The sequence below is a fragment of the Cebus imitator genome, unplaced genomic scaffold (assembly GCF_001604975.1).
Source record: "Cebus imitator isolate Cc_AM_T3 unplaced genomic scaffold, Cebus_imitator-1.0 Scaffold680, whole genome shotgun sequence".
NCBI classification, from domain to species: domain Eukaryota; kingdom Metazoa; phylum Chordata; class Mammalia; order Primates; family Cebidae; genus Cebus; species Cebus imitator.
Window position 1 is genome coordinate 637,472 of NW_016107995.1, and position 15,817 is coordinate 653,288.

A 15,817-nucleotide genomic window follows, 5' to 3' on the forward strand; every position below is an offset into this window, starting at 1 on the left:
CCGTCGCCCGGTGCGGGGCCCGCGCCCCCCAAGCAGGTGGGCTCCGGGTCGCCGGGCGTGAGGGCGGGGGCGGGCGGGCGCCGGGGCCGGGCGGGCGCCGTTTATGTAACTTTGTCAAATGCTGTGAGTTTGCAGAAAAACCTCCCCGCCGGGGTCCGCGGCTCCGCGCGTGTCGTAGCCGCCTTGAGCCCCCGGGGTTCGCGGGCGGGCGGGGGGCTGCCTGGGACCCCCTGGGCTCAGCCCGCGGGGCGTCCACAGGCCGAGACGGGGCCCGGTGCGGCTCGGGGGTGGGATCCGCGTTTCTCGGCGTTGCGAAAACACACCACGGAATCATAAGCAAATTATCTTGTATTTACATTGAGCGTTGAATTATTTGACACTGTTCTAGCAGGAGACCGTGTGTATCAGTCGGAAAGGCCGGGGGTGGGACCCAGTGTACTCATTTAATGCACATCAAAAATTTGTAATAACTTGAGGCAGCTGATATGAGTGTTTTCTTTATTGCATGTTGTAAATTGACCTGCTGTGACACAATTTTCAAATAAAACGTTGCAGAAATTAAACAAGTTATTTTAAAACTAATGACTTTCTTAACTAAATCCTAATTGCATGACTGTGGAGACCTACCTAATTGCTTGCTGAGAGCAGTTCTGCCTGCCCTCCGTGAGGGAGGAAAGGGCCTGTGTAGCCACTTTGCTGCCCCGTTTTTCTCTATTCAGGCTTTTCTGTTTATTCCCACAAATCACCGAAGCAGTTCAGGCCTGGGAGTAAACCTGTAAACAGCCCTGGCTCAGCGCCAGCCCAGCAGGACTGGGGGGGATACTGGCAGGTTTGCACCTTGACCTGGTTTCACTTTTTCTTTTGTAATATGATCGTGGTTGCCTGGAGTTTTAATTGCTTCTGATAATTCTGTGCATTATTTTCGGGACCGTCCAAAGAAGGCGGGTGTGGTGGTTTCAGGCCCAGCCAGGGAAGGTGGTGGTGGTGGTGGCAGCGGCGGCTGGGGAGAGGGAGGGAGGAAGGGAGGGAGATAGAGTTAAGGAAACTCAGCTGCTTGTACACAAATATACACTAAAGCAGTTACAAAGCAACAAAAGTTATTGCAGAATTTTGCAGTAACTATGGCAACACAATTACTCTATTATAATTGGAAATGCGAAATGCCACCCAGTTAGAAGTTTCATCAGAAAGGAGTTTTGGATATCAAAAATATGTGAGATGTAATTTTTTTTCAGGTAGCTCGTGTGAATTCTAAAATCTGTCTTCAATTACCTATTTTTAAGACTGATAGCGCTTTCCCAGATAGTCTACTCTGTGGGATCCGTGGCATCTTTCCCCAGAAGAACTCACATTTGTGTGGGAGGGAAGTATTTTCATGTCTTAAAAACACACCCCGACACATTGTAAGACTTGTATAGCTTTCTGTGTTCTGGGCTTTGATTTTAGAGATCAAATCCCGTCCTAAAGAGAGCAGTAATCTATTAGAAAAGAAGCCGCTGTACTCAGCAGGCAGATGTAACGCTGCCCTCTTTAGGGTTCTTTCTCCCGCAAGGAGAGCTGGCAGCAGGCGTGCCCCCGGGGGAGCCCTGGGCTAAGAGGCGGGACTGAGGGAAGATGACTGGACAGCACATAGGCCTGGAAGGCCTAGGGACAAGGACAGATGTGGCTTCAGAGCCCTGCAGCAGAGAGAATGTTCTGTGGTCAGCAGCTTCATAGCAATGCAAAGTAAAAATCCCCAAATGCCATGTTCTCAGAGGCTTTGGGGGCTGTTGCTGTAGCGAGATGGGCAGAACAGCCTGGCACGCGGGCCACGTGCGGCCCAGGCAGCCCATCTGGACTCTATCTGGCCAGAGACCTGCTTGAGAAGAAGGGTGCCCTGTGGATGTTTACCAGGAGGACTCCAGTGCTGGAAGTTTCCACACATTGTGGGGTTGCTGCAGTGTAATTTCCTTATAACTCTTTCCTTTAACTACTGCATATTTATGCCCAGTAATCGACTTCCATTCTCCAGCTTCATTGTGAGGTTTCAATGCAGCGTGAATGGCTTTGAATTCCAATCCTTTGATGTTGGGGGTGGCACCAAAGGAAAGGCGACTTTGTGCTGTCTTAATTGCCGGAGCAGAAGAAACATTTGGCTCCTGTAGAATTCGTCCATACTGTTCTCTATTGAAAACGGCTGGGCTTTCATAGCTCAGAAGCTGCCATGAGTAATATATTAATACCTGATGTAGGGTGCGAAGGAGCCTCAGAGGGCGAGAGAGCGGCTGCTGCTGAGGCGGCGGGGCGGCAGGCTGTGGCCGGGCTTTCCCTCCGAGGCCCAGAATTGATGACTGTAGCTGGGGTTAGGAGACATGGAGGGCTGAGGGGCCCAGCCTCCACCTAAGCTTGGGGCTGTGGAGCTGGGATTGAGCCCTGCCTCCAGTCTGCCCTGGGGTAAGGAGTCCAGGAAGGATGGACCTGGAGGGAGCGTTTGCTTTGATCTCAGGTGGTTAGCACGTGCCGGGCTGTGTGGTGGTGGGCTCTGGGTTTTTTGCCTTGACGTTAGAGGAAGGGACCTTACCTTCTGGTTCATGTGGGATGAGGAGTGCCATGTCAAAAGTGACGCTACCTTTGTATAGACCTTAAGTCATTCTTCAGCATTTCTCTGGGAACAGGTGTCACTAAACAAGGGTCAGGAAGGTCTCTTCATACGGTCAGCTTCTTCCCTGGGGCTTCTGTGAATGGGAAGAGCGGGGACCCATTTCAGGGTGGCATGTGGGCTGTAGTGTCTGCAGCCCTGAATGGTCATGTCCCCTTGCTGCGGCCTCCCGGACACACCTCCTACTCGCTTCCTAGAAGGAAGGTCGGGGTCCTACACAGATTGCCTGCACCGTGACTCCCTGTATTACTGTCGGGGATGAGGATGTCATTCCTGGGGCAAGGAGATGATGCCATGAGTAGCTGTCAGGTGTCGCGTAGCTGACGCCCGATGAGCACCTGCTTGGGGCTGGTGCTGTTTTACGCACTCACCACATAGGTGTCAGCACAGCCCTGCAGGTGGGCTCTGCCTCTGGAGGAACTGGGGGTAGGGTGAAATGGGCCACCCGCTGTCCCCTGCGCCTCCAGTCTCAAAGTCTAGCTCCTCTCCGTGCCTCTGCTTCTGGGCCCGGGGTGATCTGGAAGCTGAAGTTCAGCTTGTCGAGGTGCTTGGGCGAACACAGCCTCTTTGAGAAGAGGACAAGTTGGAATACCTTTCTAGCTTCGTGTCCTTAGACTTTTTCGTGCCGTGCTGACTGTTCCTTGGAGCTGTTGGAGGCGTGTTTCGGAGGGGTCTGGGAAGTACTTCTGGCTTTCTCATGCTGTCTTGTGTTAAGTGTGGCGCTGCAGAACTGGAAAACGTCGTGTTCTTCTCTCAAGAAGCCCCCAGGGCCCCTGGAGGGAGGTGGGGGTGATGGAAGGGAGCCGGTGCTCAGAGCCCACTTCAGTCAGTAGCTTTTAGTGTCTGCTGTTCAATCTGTTGATTACCTTGGAAGATTTTACAGCAAGAAGGCATTTGAAGACCAAAAACTTTGAAGAATTACCAGGTTAATCTACTCTTACGATACCAAGCCAGAAACCTTAAAGAAAATCTTCACAGATTTAATAGGATAAGAGTGTTTTAAAATCTCTTTGGCAAAAGACTCCATAAGCCAGGCTAAGAGGCAACAGGAGAAAAAATACCTAACACATTATGCCTGTGTGAGCTTAATAGTCAATATATAAAGAGTTTTTACAGACCAATAAGAAGAGAGTGAGATCACCCTTGCGAGGTGGGCAGAGCACACAAACGTGCAGATCATGACGGCGGGTGATGAAAGGCTTAGCGCTGCCAATCACTTCAGCCCGGGACAGTCCCCTTACGCCCATCACGTGGGTGGGCTTCATGATACCTGCTGCTGGTGATAAGAGGAATTCCTCTTTTGTAAGGTTTTTGCAGAGTTTGAATAAATTAATGCATAGAAATGGCCTTGAATGTGGCCTGGCGTGTAGTAAGCATGGTATAAATGCTGGCTGTTGTTTATTATCATTTGTTCTCTGGACAGACCAGTACACATTGTATAAAATATAATAGGGATGGGCAAGGTGGCTCATGCCTGTAATCCCAGCACTTGGGAGGCCAAGGCGAGAGGATCACTTGAGCCCAGGAGTTCAAGACCAGTCTGGGCAACATGGTGAGACCCCCATCTCTACAAAGTAGAAAATTGATCAGGCATGGTGGCCTGTGTTTGTAGTCCCCATTACTTGGGAGGCTGAGGCAGGAGAATCAGGTGAGCCTGGAAAGTCCAGGTTGCAGTGAGCCGTGATTACTTGACTGCACTTCAGCCCGAGTGGCAGGGCGAGCCCCTGTCCTGTTCCCCCCAAAACAAATTTTATATAATAAAATTATATGTTATGTATAAATACAAAATGGTAATTATTGAATTGCTCTCTAGAAAAGTCTTCAGTGTCAAAATCTTAAATGGCCATTCCCCTTGTCCCCACAATTCTACATTTTGAAATTTATTCTAAGAAAGGAATATAAGTGTCTGGAGGTGGGCGCCGCATCAGTTATAAACGCAGTACTGGTCAAGCCCGCTGGCATTCCTGCACTGTGGTCCCCTCCACGCTTGGACAGGCGGATGTGTGCAGCGCAAGAGGGAAAGGCAGGGCCCCGAGCAGTCCCCACGCCGCTCCCTCTGGTTTTAAGTACTTAAGTCTCTAAGGTGACCATCAGGGGTGAGGAAACGGGGTACACTTTTATACATGGTGGTATTGTAGAAGTTTTCTTGGTAAACATGTATTACTTTTTTACAGTAGTAATTTAAAAATATTTAGATATTTCGATTGGAAAGAAAAGTATCCTTTAAGTCCTTGGCAAGTTGATAAATATGCTTTGTGATCGAAGAATTGAGGTGCATTTGTTTTTCTGACCCACACGTAAGCTCTTCAAGGTGGGGACTGCCCTTCCGGGTCTGGGCGGGCTCTGCTGCAGCCCGTCCTGCACACAGTCTACCCGGTTCCCACCAAAAGCAGGTTCGTACCTCGCATTTCCTTGCTGGAAACCCTGGCATGACCTTCCCGTACTCCTAGGATTCTGCGCTTCAGGGCCCTGAAAGGCCTGCCTGACCCCGGCCTCTGTTTTGCCAGCCTCATCTGGTAGCACTTGCTCTGTTTGTGGGGTTTCGGCCGCCACTTGCTTTGCTTCCTAGCTCTCTCTAAGTTGCCATTGGCCCCGGGCCTTTGCACACACTGTTCCCTTTCCTTGGAGCGGCTCCCTTTACATCTCCTTCTCCAGCCCCTCAGTGCGTGCCCATGCTGTCATCCCTGGGCCCCTGTGAAACAGCCTGACAGCCTTTTCCTCCTTTCTGACTGCATTCCCTTGTGCAATTTCAAGAGCTCATTGTGACATTAGTTGTTTAGTGCCACCTCTTGTACTAGCTGCGGCTCTGGAGGGTTGAGAGGCCCTGAGGGCTTCATGCCTGCTCTGTACCCTGTGCCTTGCAGAATAGGTGCTCAAAGAATGAATGAATGAATGAATGGCACAGTGTGGGTCTTGGGTGGGAGAGCCAGGGTGAGGCCCCAGCCCGGGCCTGGCCCCTCTTCGGGGCTCCTGCCAGTGCTTTGGAACTGCCTGTTTCCCAGCACCCCTGCCCCCATCTGGGACCTTCTTGGACCTGATTTTGGAGATTACATGCTCTTAAGGAGATTCCATAAATGCGAGTGAAACGGATTCCATGATGCAGAAAGGAAGGAGAGGGAGACGGGCTGACCTCAGCACAGCCGTCAAGTGGCAAGTGCGGCTGTCGTGCCAAGGCCAAGGCAGGTGTGTGCGGCTTGTCCCCCAGCCGCTCTGCCTGGGGCTCCAGCATGCGAGGAGGCCAGTGGTGCTTTTATGAAGGAGGTTTTCTCAGCTTGTTTTAAATTAGGATTAATGACATTATTTAATCGCTTCTTGTTTAGCCTCATAATTTTAATACGATGCCTTAGTGTGTTTGCGTCCATAAGCATTTTGGAGTCTGCTCTGTGTAAAAACGTGAGTGTTGGGCTTTGTTAGTTTACTGTCTTAGGAAGTCTTCCGTCCATGTGACTCAAGTGCTTTTGTTGGATTGATGTTTAAGCTTGAAACAATAAATCAGTTCTTACAACCTGAAAGGCTGAACCAGCATTCCAAGTGGGAGTGTTGTTCACGCGGCTGGAATTGCATTTTCCCTGGGAATGGCCGTCGTCCGGTTTATGTGTTGCTCTTTGCTGGAGCGGTTCTTTTTTAAACTGAGGAAGAGAAGTTTTTGTGGTATCTCTACTGGCCTCCCTGAGGGTCGAGTTGGGGGTGTTCCTTGGGGAGCGTGTTCCCTAAATATTTCTAAGTGATTAGCTATTATTTTGCAAATACTCATTCTACACCCCAGGCCAAGTACTAGGTTTTACATGAGATGAGACTCAGTTGACACTGTCTGTGTCAGACGCAGTAGCCGGCCCCGTGACCCCCGGCTTGATCAGGAAAACTGGCCTCTGCCCACAAGAGGCTTTGGCGTTGGTGGGGACAGAGGAGAGATAGGAGCTCAACAGGCAGGTGCACACGGGTCACTGTCTTGAGAACCAGGGCTGTGGCCGGAGGGCTTGGTGGGGACAGCTGTGGTACAGGAGCCAGGCCCAGATGAGGGGGAGGAGGAGGAAGGCGGGTGGGTGCAAATGGGGTGTGGCCCTTTTTAGCTAGAGCCAGAGTTTCGGGGCCACAGTAGGGTGAAAAGGCCATTGTGGCCAGATGGTGGCCTGGTGACTGAGGTCTTCAAGGCCAGAGTGCATGAGCCAGCCATGAGCTGGGCCAACTGGCAGGCCGCCTGGGTGGGGCAGGGCGTGGCCTCCACAAAGGACTTCCTTGCTTTTTCACTTCTGTGTAGTCTTCTTGCATGTGACGGAGGGTTTGCTTCTGCTCTTCCTGTTTTGTGCATTGGTGCCTGGCTCCATGTGGGTGATGGATGTGATCTTGCTTGTGCTCAGTTGGTCAAGGCAGTCCCATTCCCATGCATCCCACGGAGGCCTCCAGGTGGCCCACGGTGTGGCTAGGCCCTCGAGAGGGCCCCTGCTTGTTGGTGGTGCTGTTGTGGGGCCTCTGCATAAAAAACTGGGGCAGCTTCCAAAACAAGAGGAGGTGAGGAAGGTGGCTCACACGCCGGGGGCCCAGCCCAGTGGCTCTGAGATGGAGCTGCTTCCTGAAGGGAGAGAGGGAGTTCCTTCCTTCCCTTCAGCAGTGCTGGTGAGAGTGTCCTCTGTGCCCAAGTCCAGGATTCTGTAGAGTAGCTGTCAGGACTGAAGCCTGCCTGGAGTCCATGTAGAAACTGTGCTGGCAGGGACCTGAGCTGGCACCCCCAGTGCCACCGGTTTACACACCAGAAGTCCGGCTCTGAGGCTGAGCCCAGCTTGGTGCATCTGCAGGGTCCTTGCTGACTGGCACCGTGCTATTTGAGTGGCAGAAAGTGGAGCGCCGGTGGGTCAGCAGGATATGGCCAAGGGTGCCTGAGCTCTCGTCCTCCCTGTGGCCTGGGCTCATCCCAGCTGACTGTTGAGGACTCACCCACCCCCAGGACTCATGCCCAGGCCCTGTAAGCTCAGAGGTTAGAGTGTTCTAAGGAGGCTGACCCCCGTTCCACCTCTGGGGGCTGTGGCCCTGGCCGCACAAGTGGGGCGTGTCTTTATTGGTGATGTAAACCATGCATCCTTGCTTGTGGGTTGTGGGTGGCCCTCTGCCCCTTTGTACCTTTCAAGGGAGCCGTAAAGCAAAGCATCGGGAGGTTCTGGCACATTAAACCCCCTCCAGTATAACGTTTGCACAGAAGATCCTGGTAGGTGGTCATGGCCCCCATTCTCTGGCGAACATTTGGTTGCCGGCGCAAGGGCTGTGTGTGGGAATCACGCCCCTTGGCTCTCCAGGTCAGAGGCCCGCACGGAAAGAGATGTCACTGTTTTCCCGTTTGCCTCCTTTCGAGTGCCTGCTGGAAGCATTTGCTTTCCTTTGCCCCGAGTGTGCAGCGCAGCCTAGCATGGCTCGCTCCCCTGCTGGAGCACAGCTGACCTGCAGAGTGCTTGTGCGCGTGCCCGCCGCCATCCGAGGGCAGCAGCCAGGGTGGTCCATCCCATCCCTGTCCACCATGGTGGCCTGGGCAGGATGGGGCCTAGCGTAGGAGCATCCAGCTCACCTCCCAAACTGGTGGGAACGTTGACCTTTGGAGTTCGCAGCCACCGTGAACTCCTCTGGCCCCTCCCTGAAGAACAGTGTCTTTCTATGTCCACGCGCCGGCTTCAGCACACGCGGGCTGCGTTTGGACAAAGTTCTGTTTTCAGAATTCTTCCGGTTAAGTAGAGTGGGGGCTGCGGAGGGGTTCTTCTCTCGTTCACATATTCTGGCTCCGCAGTGCTCTCGTGGTGTGGGATGAGGGCCCTGGTTGGCAGACGTGCTAACCAGCATTGTGGTACTGATGCGCCTGCAGTGCGGGACGAGAGTGATTCTTAGTGGAGATGTTTTGTGTCCCAGGGCTCTGGGGTGCTGAGGACAGAACGTGGGTGTCGAGTGAGCATGTGTTGAAGTCCCAGCTTCACTGTCATGACCTCACCACCTCAGTGAGTCCTTTGTCATCTGCCGAGTGAGTGTCTCTCTTGCCGAGGCTCGACCTTCCTCTTCCTCCCCTGTGGCTCTGAGGACACGCAGCCCTCTCTGCTGGCAGGTCTCAGGATGGATGAGGAGCAGGGTATGTCCCGTGCTAGGGGCCTGCTGCTGACCAGGCCTTACATGCACCTGCAGGGCTTTCTGGGATGCCTACGCCTGCTCAGGGCATCCCTGCAGCTGCTGGAGGTCGTGGTGTGGACAGCTCCCTGAAGGACCTTAGTACTGTTTGAACAAGCTCTGATCTGCCTTTGTCCTTGCAGGTACCGTGTGAAAGCTTATGGAGATTAGACTCTTGAAAGCTCAGAAGCACCGTGATGCTTCCCGCGGGCACTGTCAGCCCCCAGGGCGTGCTGCGCTGTCAGGCACCTGAAGGGCCAGCGTCCCTACGCAGCATGGAGAGCCCGGCTCATGATGGTGGCCGAGCTGCGGGGGCATGTCCAGGTCGTGCCTTGGCCAATGTGATTCGTATCGAGGCCGGTGGTGCCGAGGTCCCTGGCCCTGAGGATGACCTGGGGTCTGATAGACACTTTATATGCTAGGGCTTTGCCGTCTGTGATGCTTCCCAGTGTTCTGGAGAGGGCACTGTCCTGAGACCGTGGCCGTGTGTAAATCCAGTCTGCCCCGCTTCCCCTCCGGTCCCTTGTCCTCACTGCTTCTGATTTGCATGAGCAGGGACCCCGAAGGACAGTGTGCATTTCGCCTGCTGCCCCGGCCAGAAGGCTGCTGAGTGTGGCCGCGGTGGCTCGAGGGAGGCTGCGTGGCTGGGCGCTTGGGTCCCGGGTCGGTCTGCAGGATGCAGCTGCCCCTGGCAGCAAATCGAGGAGCAGTGCCGCTGTGGAGGCCAGGGAAGGCCCGAGAGACGGGCGAGGTCGGGCCGCGGCTGATGGTGCCCCGTGGGCACAGCCCTCCACAGGTGGAGGGTGGGAAAGGTACTCTAGGGGGAGTTTTGGGGTGTCTTCCGGTGTTTCTTTGGGACAGTCTTGCTTGGTTGCCCAGGTCGGAGTGTGCTGGCCCAGTCACCACTCTTTGTAGCCTCCATCTCCCAGGCTCACGCAGTCCTCTCTCCTCAGCTCTCCGATTAGCTCGGACCACAGGCACATGCCACCGTGCCTGGCTGATTTTTTGTATATTTGGCAGAGACGGGGTTTCACTCTGTTGCCCATGGCTGGTCTCAAACTCCTGGGCCCAGTCTGCCCACCTCGGCCTACCAAAGTGCTGGGATTACAGGCGTGAGGTGCTGCGCCTGGCTGGCTTCCAGTATTGAGCAGGGAGGTATTTCTGGTAACGCTTCATCAGATAGGATCTCTGCATGGCAGGCATAGGCACTGTGGCCTCAGGGATTGATTGGCTTGTTTTCCCAGAAAGTGTAGGAGGAGGAAGTATTCAGTCACTGTTTGATCCAGTTCCTCCACAGTGTCATCGGGGCTTGCGTCTTTGCCCTGCCTTGGGAGAGTCAGCTTCCTGGGAGACACAGGCCCTGCCTGCTGCTCCCTTGCCGGTTCACGCCCAGCAGGAGGGACAGCCTCTTTGTCTTAGCAGGTCTCGGATTCACTCTGCGTTGGTCTAGCTCCAGTCACATGTTGGGCTCTGAACCAGTCACTGTGACCAGAGTGCAGAGTGCACACAGTGGCCCAGCCTGGGTGCTGGATGTGCCTCTTCTGGAAGCCGGCTGGGGAACTGGCCTCCCTGGTAATTCACTGATGTCAGGAAGGAAGGGGAAGGGGACAGATGCTGAGGACAGCACCTGCCAGTAGCGTCCTCAATGAGGTTCCTCATGCCTCACAAAGCCCAGCAGCAGTTCCAGGACAGCCTTGGCGTGGGCTCAGCGTGCACGGACGCCATACCTAACTTAGGCCCTGCGGACCTCACCCCGGAATCCCAAAGCAGGTCTGCAGGAGGGAGGAGTGGGCCCCATCCCAGAGGCAGAAAGCGGGCTCCCAGGGCCAGTGGGAGAAGGCCTGGGCAGGGTTCCCTGGCAGTGGAGGCGGACACACACCGGCCTCCCTGTGTCTCCGCTGCTTCCTGGGTTAAACCCCGGGGTCTTGGAAGTCAGGGCCCAAGTGTGCCAAAACAGCCAATAGGAAAAGTGGATAGAAGCAACGGCGGCTCAGGAGGGGCTCCTCCCCAACTCCTGTGACTGATGACTGGCTGGATGCACACAGCCTCGGGGAGGAGCCTGGGGCCCTGAGAGTGGGGAGGAGAGGCCGGGAAGGGAGGAGGCTGTATGGCAGGGTCCCTGCAGCTGCAGCCCAGTGACACCGTGGAGCAGAGCGGGGGCTCCAACCAACAGGATGGTGGAGGACGGATCACGGCCATGGCTGCCAAAGCGGGGCCCAGAGGGCGGTCCTTCCGGCTGCCCGGTCCAGCTGACCCCTGGGGCCAGGCATCTAGGTCACCTGGAGGACCAAGGCTTTACTGGTCATCTGAGGATGCTCCAGAGAAGGGTTGAGCCACGCTGGCTCATCTGCCCCGAGCAGAGGTGGGTGGGTGCCTGCGAAGGCAGATGCAAACGTGGCCCAGGCCCAGACAGTTGGGGAAGCCCTGCTGCCTGCATCTGCCTCCCTGTGGTGAGGGGTGCGCTAGAAGGGATGTGCTTTGGGATCAGGCTCACCAGCCCTGTGGCGAGTGGAGAGCCGCGTGGTCAGTGTGCAGCCTTCCTCATTGAGGGTGGCCCGTGTGCAAAGTAGACGTCAGGATTTCCTCCTCGAGGGCTTGTTGTCAGGATAAGCAACACGGGGCCAGCAGCCCAGCCTTTCCTCAGGCCCAGCTGGGCGGCGTGAGGTGAGTGAACTCTGCTGCCTCCCTCGGCTTCAGGGAGGACCTGCCCGGCCACCTCTTGCCGTGTTTCTGCAGTGGGTGTCCACTGCATGCCAGGCCTCGTGGTATTACATGTGGTCCCTGAGTCCCTGCACACCCTTCCTCCCGTCTGATGCTTGTGGACGCACGGCCCCAGGTGAGAGTGGCGGGTGGGGCCGTGGATCTGAGCTGACTGCTGCTCCTGAGCGCCCACCGCATCGTGCGGTGGAGCATCTGCCTAGGCGGGAGACGCAGCTCCTCCAGGGCGCATCTTGGTTGGGAAGTAGAGTGAGGGGGGATCGGCTGTTAGGCGGGTGCCCAGGTGTGCATCCCGGGGCAGCTGCGTTCCAGCCGCTCTGCTGTTACCCACCCCACTGCTCTAAGCGTCGCTTTTCTCTTCCACACAATCAGAATGGCAGTATCCCTGCCCTGGCTGAGTTGTTCTGGATCTAAAGTGTATCGTCCCTGTCGGCTGGGGCGCAAGGCTGGCACAGAGGCTTCCTGAGGGCAGGCTGGAGCTGCTTCTGGTCACAGAGTGCTGTGCCTCATCCTGTCTCTAGGCTGGAGGGAGAGGCAGAGAACCTCGAACCTGCACATCCCTGCAGAGGAGATCTCCTCCGGGGGACGGTGGGGCATTTTTCTAAAGTAAGGAGTGGGAGGCTCTCCTGAGCGTCATGTCGGTAGTGGCCGGCCCTGTGGTCGTGGCCAGGCACACAGCGGCGGGACTGAGGCTGGAAGTGGCCTCCTGGCCTGGGTGCATGGGGGGGGTCTTCTGGTCACTCTCTGGCCCCTGCCGTGGCCATGCCGGTGCTTGCGGGCCCGAGGCTGCTTCAGTGGGTGACCACATCCAGGCCCCTGTGAGCAGTCCCTTCTTCTCTCTGCCTTCAGCTCCCACCGAAGTTCCGGGACTACAGCCCTGCGAGTGTTCCTCCCCCTCAGCACACATGTACATGCTTGTGCACATGCTGCACACAGGCAGGCATTCCCACCCTGCACTTGCACACCGCGGACATGCACACACGATCCTGCAGGCACACACGATCCTGCAGATACACACTGCGCTCGCGCGCTGCAGTCCGTGTGCAGCATGAATGTCTGGCTCCTCTGGCCTGATTCCTGGTGAACTGAGAGCAAACACCCATCTCTGATCGCTGCCACTTAATGAGGAACGGTGGAGTTTCTAGAAAATGGGTACATCTGATGATGGTGACGAGGGCGGTGAAGTCCTCCTTCAGGCGGGGTTGTGTCTGGAGACACTGCGTTTTAACTGTTAGAACTGGGCTCTCTGTGGACAAGGGCAAGCCTTACTAGGAGTGCAGGTTCTCAGTATTGTCTCGACAGAGGGCCTGGGGGATCAGAAGCCAGCACGCATGCAGCCACCCTTCCCGGCGGGCCCTGGGATGTGGCTCTTGCTCCTCTAGGTTGTGACTGGTTTTTGGGAAAGTCAAGCTGGTGCTCACGGGTTTTCCTTATGGTGTTGGTATTCTTGGTTTCCCAGCGCTACGTTGTGAAATTCCAGGCCCAGATGTGGTCTGGCGGCTTGTCTAGATAGAGTACAAAGTGGCGCTCCAAGTGTGGATCTGCATGGAGGCCTCGCCCGCCAGCATCTGTGGGCTCCAGCCCACAGTCCGCAGGAGTCATCCGGGCCCCAGAGGCCTTGCAGCCTCCCCGGCCGGCCGGCCACGCTAGGATGTCCCCAGAACCTGCACCCTTGGCTGAGGCTCCTCTTGGGAAGGTGGTATTGAACCTGTGTCATGTGGTTCCCGTGGGCAGGACACACTGTCATCTGCCTGTGGTATGACCCGTCTCTCTTTGGTCTCTCCTCATCCTCTGGTGCCACCCATTTTCATATGGACACTGACGGTGGCTACAATTCTGTGTGTGAGCATTTGAGTCTCAGCGTCTGTGACCTTGACTCCTACTGTGTGTCTGCCCCAGCAGCGCAGTCAGCACAGTCAGGCCGCGGACCTGTTGTTGAATCTCTGAGATGTGGGCCTCAGCCGCTCTTCCCTGTCCTCGACCGTCGGCCTTCCTTCTCTGCCTGGTCCTGGCATCCCACGGCTCCCCGTGGTCTAGAGTGGAGCGCAGGCCCCTCTGCGTGCCTGCAGGCCTCCAGGGTTCGGCCCAGCCTCCCTGACCCAGATTCCTTCTCCAGCATCCTTGGGTCTGGCCACATTGCTTAGGCCTTGTTTGGGACACACCTGAGCTTCCCTGTCCCTGGGCCCCTATTTACCTTGCCTGAGGGGGCTTGTTCAGGGCTCCCGGGGCAGGGCTGGCAGAGACTTAGACTGCTTTCGGGGGCCGGTGGCCTCTTTTTGATTCTGTAGCGGTGGAAAGTGTCATCACAACCTCCGTGCTTCCTTGGCACTCACCATGGCTTCCCTGGGCCCGGGCCCTTTGCGAGTTGGAGTCAGTAATGCATGAGGCTGCAGTGAGGACCCCTGTGTCCTGCTGTGTCACATGGTCCTTCTGGGGCTCCTGGTGGCGTCTGTAGAGTCCGGGACGGGCGTGTGCGTGTGTGTGCGTGTTCCTGATCACAGGCCAGCCGGTGGGCTGTGCTGTCCACCTAGAGCTGTGAGGGGAGGGAACGGGGCCCCTGCGACTACTCATTTCCATGCTCTAGCTCTGCCTTCCGGCTCTAGCCACCAACAGGGAGCTGGGTGGAGGCAGAGCTTCCCCTCTGCTGAGCTAGGCAGAGTTGGGCCAGGAGCCCCATTTTCTTCAGTCCTCGGAATCGGCTCGGAGGCCCCCTGAACCCCTTGCCACCACCAGCCAGTACTTCTGCCTGCTGAGGGCAGCCAACCTGCTGTGTACCCCCATGTACTGAGCTCCAGCAGTGTTGCCTCCGGCTAAGGGAAGCTGAGGCCACGGGTTCTTCCTGAGGCTTGGAGGAGACCTTTTACCTGAGGTGCTGGGGAGAGGGTCTCCACCCAAAACAGGCAGGGGCTGTGGGCCTCTGATTCCGATCACACCAGTCACCTGGAGATGGCCAGGAAGCAAGGTGCCCTGCGCGGGAGAGAGAGAGAAGATGGAAGGAAGGGGATGGGAAGGGCTCTTCCGTGGAAGCCTCGTCCCCATCCCTGTGCACAGAACACCTGCAGTTCTGTTCTCCTGCATCCTCCTGGAGTCCTTGGGCTGGTGCCTCCATGTCAGCTCCTGGGCTTGGGGGTGCAGACAGGAGCCCTGATCCCCTCCTCAGGGCCAGTGTGTGTCACACCTTTCTGGTACGTGGTGCGAGGCCTGATGTATTTGGAAGTTTTGTTTAAGCTGTTGTATTGTTAAAATGTAGTCTTTGCATGTATTTGAATACAAATCGGCATTTTAGAGGTCAGAAGCAGGGGAGAGAGTGCAGAGTATGTGGTACTGGGCCCACACCCACTGAAACAGACCAGACTCATCTTTACGGCCAGGACCCATTCCTTCCGACGCAGGGCAATTTGCCTTTCTCTTTCCTTTCTTCCCTTTCCTGTGCCTGTTTTTGAGATGGGGACTTGCTCTGTTGCTGAGACTGGAGTGCAGTGGTACAGTCATGGCTCACTGCCACCTCACTGCCGCCTTGACCTCCTGGGTGCCATCTATCCGCCCGCCTCGGCCTCCTGAGTAGCTAGGACTACAGGCGTGCACCACCACATCTGGCTTTGCTTTTATTGTAGAGACGGGTTGCTGTGTTGTCCAGGCTGGCTTTGAGCTACTGGCCTCAAGGGATCCCCCCACCTGGGCTTCCCAAAGTGCTGGGATTGCAGGTGCGAGCCACCATGCCTAGCCTCAGTTTTTCTTTTTCTTAAACATTTCTATATGATAGGGAGAGGTACTAAAATATGTCATCTTGAATGTGGCTTTAGGGAGTTGATGGATCTTCTCAGCCCACGCAGGTATCCCAGATTATGAGTGCCTGATCCAGAGGACCTGGGATCTGGGTGGCCCCTAGTAGCCTGGGCGTCTTTCCCTTCGCCGTGGTGTGCAGCCAGGCCCCCCTGGGTTTTCTGCCTTTGCAGAGCGTGGTGGAGGGATGCCCACAAGCTGCTTCCCCGTCTGTGTCTGGGCTCTTCCTGGCTTGCTATTAGAGGCGAGAGTGGACTGTGCCCCGTTACTCACGTCGGCAGACCCTTGCTCGGTGCTCAGCTGCCAGCCCTCGCCACTCTTCCTGCCACCCTGCCCTCCAGCGGTTCTCACATCTGTCCTTGTCTGGCCTTGTCGGTGGGGCTGAGGCTGTCTGGGGCACTCTGCGGCACTGTGTGGACGAGCTTCATCCTGGCCGTGTCCTGTTTCCACTTTGTGTCATTTTTCTCACTCCCCAGTCTCTGTGGTCCACCCCTGCCCCAGCCACCCTTGAGGGAGGGGCATCTGCTGGCCCGAGGTGCC

At 56.1% G+C, this 15,817-nt stretch overlaps 1 long non-coding RNA gene across 1 annotated transcript in view; it reads left to right on the forward strand.

Moving 5' to 3' along the window:
• The window catches only part of LOC119469496, a 68,733-nt gene that overhangs the window by 595 nt on the left and 52,321 nt on the right, over positions 1-15,817 (forward strand). The window lies entirely within an intron of this gene.